Raw genomic sequence first — 6,000 nt, forward strand, 5'->3', positions numbered from 1 at the left:
TGGTCTGTCCTTGTCGCTTCCGGGTGTCAGTTTCAGCTGTCCGCTGTAGTGGTTGGTATATTGGGTCCAGGTCGATGTGTTTGTTGATGGAGTTTGTGGATGAATGCCATGCCTCTAGGAATTTCCTGGCTGTTCTCTGTCTGGCTTGCCCTATGATAGTAGTGTTTTCCCAATCGACTGGGAAATTCAGTGGTATTATCACTGGGCTGTTAATCTGGAGACCCAGGTAATGTTCTGGTGACCCGGGTTCAAATCTCACCAAGGCACATGATGGAATTTGAATTCAAGAAAAAGAAATCTGGAATTAGGGTCTAATGATGTCCATTTGTCAATTATCAGAAAAACCCATCTGGTTCGCTAATGCCCTTTCGGGGAGGAAATCTGCCATCCTTACCTGGTCTGACCTACAGGTGACTCCAGACCCACAGCTATGTGGTTGACTCTTAATTACCCTCTGGGCAATTAGGGATGGACAATAAATGATGGTCTAGCCAGTGATGCCCTCTCATCCCATGAATGAATGAAAGTAAAATGTCTTGCATAGAACTTAATTGTGTTGGTGTAGCTAATTTTGGCAGAGTTATATATTGGACTCAAAACATTAACTCTGTTTCTCTCTCTACAGATGATGCCAGACCTGCTGAGTTTCTCCAGCATTTTTTGATTTTATTCCAGACCTCCAGCATCTGCAATAGGTTTACAAGTAATGACAGTCATGCGCTCAAAATCCCACTTCAGAGAAATGAGCGGATCATCCAGGCTGTGGTTGAAATAGTGAGTTCGCATTGTGTTGCTGGATATGTGTCTTTCCGATAATTTAACCTAGGTGCTCCTCTCTCCCCAAACAAACAAAAATTATCTCTAGTGTTATTTTGAGGAAAGATTTCCCAGTGAACTGGCTAATACTGAGTCCCCCAAAACCAAACAAAAGAAAATCACATTACCCCTTAATGGTTTGTGGGATCTCGCTGTGCACAAGTTGATGGCCATGTTTCTAACATTGGAGCATTCATGAGGTACTCCACTGAGTGTGAAATGCTTTTTGGAATCATCTGAAGTTGTGAAAACTGCAATACAAATGCAAGGTTTTTTTGCTCATTTTAAGTCAGCACAAAAAAGAGCTTCAGCCCTTGGCAATTGTACTTCAGAGTTAAGAATGCCAAGCTATAGTAAAGTCAAACTCACTCATTAGGTCATTAGTTATTCTCTGCTGGCTGCTGTAGCCAAACGAGATATCTGTGCAAACATGGCGATACAAACCAGAGACCAAAAATAACACTCTTCCTGTTTTGTTCATCCAAACCAGCTTCATAGATGATTTAACTGAATCAAAGTTGAACTACCTCAACACTGAACTATTCTTGTGATCTGCTGCTTAGCCTCCCACCACTCCCCCTAAAGTAAACATTGGTTCTGCCAAAAACAATTCCACTGCCCGTCTCCCAATTCGAACCAAGGCTAGTTCACCTATCAGCCCTGTGTTCGCTGATGTAGTTGGGCACCCGGTCTGGTAATGGCTTGATTTTCACATCCACGTTTTCAAATCCTTTAACGTAAGGATTTGTTAGGTAGGATTTGGTCGGCGCAACATCGAGGGCCGAAGGGCCTGTACTGTGCTGTATTTTTCTATGTTCTATGTTCTATGTAATTGTCTGTCCTGATCAGTGTAACCTTCTGCAGCCCTACTGCCACCTGATATCTGTGCTCCTCTCATCCTTACAGAGGGCATGTCCCTAATTGCTCCAACAATGCAGCCCTGGTTGACTGGGCCTAGCCTTTGAAATTGAACTTATAAACCTCCTAACTACCTTTCTACCTTGAGGTTGCTCTCCTTCTAACCAGTCCTCCAGCTATTGGCTTTAATATCTCCTTTTGCAGTTATGTGTTAAGTTTTGCCTGATTACAATCTCCAGAAGCACCCTGAGATATAATATTATATTCAATGCACTTCATAAATTACAATGGTTTTCAGCAATGCCCCAGCATATTGCACCACTAACTTATGATGCATTTTGACTCATTGGGAAGCGATGGCCTTCTGGTATTATCACTGGACTGTTAATCCAGATAATGTTCTGCGGATCTAGGTTTGAATCCTGCCATGGCAGATGGTGGAATTAGAATTCAACACGCAAACAAATCTGGAATTAACAGTCTAACAATGACCACAAATTCATCGCTGGTTGTTCGGAGGAACCCATCTGGTTCACTAATGTCGGTTAAGACCATAAGACCATAAGACATAGGAGTGGAAGTAAGGCCATTCGGCCCATCGGGTCCACTCCGCCATTCAATCATGGCTGATGGGCATTTCAACTCCACTTACCCGCATTCTCCCCGTAGCCCTTAATTCCTCGAGACATCAAGAATCTATAATTCTCTGCCTTGAAGACATTTAGTGTCCCGGCCTCCACTGCACTCTGCGGCAATGAATTCCACAGGCCCACCACTCTCTGGCTGAAGAAATGTCTCCGCATCTCTGTTCTGAATTGACCCCCTCTAATTTTAAGGCTGTGTCCATGGGTCCTAGTAGGTGTGGATTACCCGCCATCCTTACCTGGTCTGACCTACATGTGACTCCAGACCCACAGCAGTGTGGTTGACTCTGAACTGCCCTCAGGGTAATTAGGGATGGGTGATAAATGCTGGGCTTGGCCTGTGGCACCGTCAACTCATGAGTGAATAAAAAAACAGGCTCCATTATTAATGCACAGGCAAATTGTGAGTCAGGGTTCAGACTTTTTTTATATTCGTTCACAGAATGAGGATGTAACTCTCCGGGCCAGTATTCATAGCCCACTCCTAATTGTCCACATTGCTGTGGGTCTGGAGTCATGGATAGGTCTGACCAGGTAAGGATGGCAGTTTCCTTCCCCAAAGGGCATTTGTGAACCAGGTGAGGCTTTTCCTGACAACTGACAAAGAATTCATCATTAGACTCTTAATTCCAGATATTTTTTCATTGAATTCAAATTCCATCATCTGCCATGGTGGGATTTGAACATATGTCCCCAGAGCATTACCAGTCCAGCAATAATTTCATGAGTCCATCACCACCCTGTAATATTCCCATGCTCTCCTGGTTGACCTCCTACCTTCCACCCCCAACAACGTTGAACTTACCCTGAACTCTGCTGCTCATCTCCCAGCTCACACCGGTCTTCACCCATCCATCATCCCTCCACATCTGAAAGGCTGAGAACATCGTGGAAGACCCCACACACCCCTCACTCAAATTCTTCTCCATCCTGCCATCTGGCAGAAGGTACTGGAGCATTCAGTCTCTCACGACCAGACTGTGCAACAGTTTCTTCCACTAGGGTGTGAAAAAGAATATGCTTTCTCTTTCATTTTCTTTGAGCGCTGAAATTTATGAGCTCATAAACTATAGGAGGTGGAGGGGAAAAGAAACTGGCTGCTTGACTGAGAGGTCACATGATCCAACATTCAGGAATTCATCCAAACCAGAGTTGGCAACCGTGCCATCATCTGAGAAATCTGTCATCATTGGGCAAAGATAAAACCGTGGGCCACTTTGATGAGGTATGAGGGGGTCAATGATCCAATCCACTTGGCATCCCCGAATCTCTTTGTAGTCCTATTTGGTCTGAGATTCAAAGACTATGGAGATCATTTGGTTCCTCTTTGAAGATGACTTGTTTTTGTTTTGTGGTTGTAGCATTTTTCCATGCAGAGGACTTTAACCCACCCACTGAGACTGACCTTGAGAAAGTGCTTTTGAGGCTTATTCTCAGGGATATCTTGTTTCAACACACCTCAAACACACTAGCCTCGATTTTAACTCCCAATACGCCAGCAGAGGGGAATAAAAACTGGAATCACACAGCCCCATGTGTTCCTCATTTACTTTTCATCATTTATAGCAGCCTGGAATAGAGCTCCTGATTAAAGCAAGTGGGTGTCTATTTATTCTTATAAGTTACTGACTGCCCGTTGCTGAGCAACAAAAAACAAATGGTAGGGGCATAATAGGATAAAAGAGGCCCAGGTCATAGAGTAATAGAGATATACAGCATGGAAACAGACCCTTTGGTCCAACCAGTCCACACTGACCATAATCCCAGACTCAACTAGTCCCACCCATCTGCACTTGGTCATATTCTTCCAAACCTTTCTTATTCATGCACTTATCCAAACATCTTTTAAACGCTGTAATCACACTCACATCCACCACTTCCTCTGGAAGTTCATTCCACATGCTCTGTGTAAAAATAAATTACCCCTCATACACTTGTTAAATCTTTCTCCTCTCACCTTAAAAATATGCCCCCTGGGGTTAAAATCCCCCATATTAGAGAAAATGCAACATCCATTCATCACATCCACGCCCCTCATGATTTTATAAACCTTTATGAGGTCATCCCTCAACCGCCTATGCTCCAGTGAAGAAAGGTCCCAGCCTATCCAGCATCTCCTTATAACACAAACCCTCTAATCCCAGCAACATCCTGGTAAATTAGATTACTTGTTTTTAAGTTTATTGTGATCAAGAATTAGCAGGAGTGTTGTCCTCTAGGTATTGAAACACCTTGAGCTCAAAAGTCATAGAATCCCTACATGTGGAAACAGGCCCATCGGCCCAACAAGTCCACACCAACCCTCCGAAGAGTAACCCACCCAGACCCATTCCCTTACCCTGTTACTCTACATTTACCCCTGACTAATGCACCTAACCCACACATCCCTGAACACTATGAGGAAATTTAGCATGGTCAATCATCTTTGGACTGTGGGGGGAAACCAGAGCACCCGGAGGAAACCCATGCAGACCCAGAAGGAACATGCAAACTCCACACAGACAGTCACTCAAGGCTGGAATCAAAGCTGGGTCCCTGGTGCTGTCAGGCAGCAGTGCTAATCACTGAGTCATTGTGTCTTGGCCTTCAGCCCATCAAGACATCATCTTCTCCAAACCTCAAGGGTGACCAACTATTATGAAATGAAGAAGGGGACACTTAACAATGGGAGTTGACCATAAGTGTTGACCATGAGAATGGAGGCAAGCCATGGTTTCTGGTGACCATCAAGGATGGAGGGAGGTGGAAGGTGGCAGTTACTGCAACTACACTGGCTGACCAATAGCTCACGTTCATAAAATAGACAGGAGACTTGCAGACTCAGATTTTCCACAGGTTGCCGTGTAAATAAGTCCGATTACCAAAATGACCCTGGACAGTTGGGTGACACAGCATTCCTGGAGGTTCCCTCCTTCCCTGCCTCACTCACTGTTTTGTAATCATTCAGCTTCCTCCTTTGGCTTCCACATCATCAGGTTAGGCCTCCTGCCAGTAAATTCTAACTGCTGTGTCTCATCCAGGCCCGTCGGTCTGATCGGGTGTTAGGGTGCACCAACTGATCTAAATGGAGCCCACTATCCCGATCAGTCTCCCGTACCCGGTCCTGCAAAGATTCTCACCTCGCAAGCCTCCTATTTTTCTGACCCACCTCCCAGATCGGAATCGGGACCTCCTGGTAAACTCCTCTGATAGTTACTCCTGCTGAGTGAGGAAGAACAGCCCCATCTCCAAACTCCTGCATCATCTGGGAATATCTTGAAAGTGCCAACCTTAAGCACCTGCTCTCCCATCCACACCAAAAAAAAATGCTCCCCATTCCCCAACTCTCAGCTCGAATCAATCCAATTTCACCTTTGCCTGCTCTCTCTCCAACCCCACAGGACAAATCTGTTTCCAGTAAAGCCTTGATTCAACTTTTAAAACCAGTATGCTTTCCACGTTCCTGGCTGGAGTGTCTGTCTAAATGACATGCTCAGTTATCCAGACAGGGCCTGGTTAGAGTATTATCTAGTGAGTCACAGCTGACATCAGGTCCCTCTTTTCCCAGGACTGGGTGGAGAGAAGTCTAAACTAGAATGATGATTAATCCTGGCCATTCCTGACCTGTCCTGACCCTATAGTGGCAGGTCAGGCATTTTTCTTTATACATATGTGGGCGTCACTAGTTGGGCCAGTGTTTATT

Source organism: Hemiscyllium ocellatum, chromosome 8 (assembly GCF_020745735.1).
Source record: "Hemiscyllium ocellatum isolate sHemOce1 chromosome 8, sHemOce1.pat.X.cur, whole genome shotgun sequence".
Lineage (NCBI taxonomy): Eukaryota > Metazoa > Chordata > Chondrichthyes > Orectolobiformes > Hemiscylliidae > Hemiscyllium > Hemiscyllium ocellatum.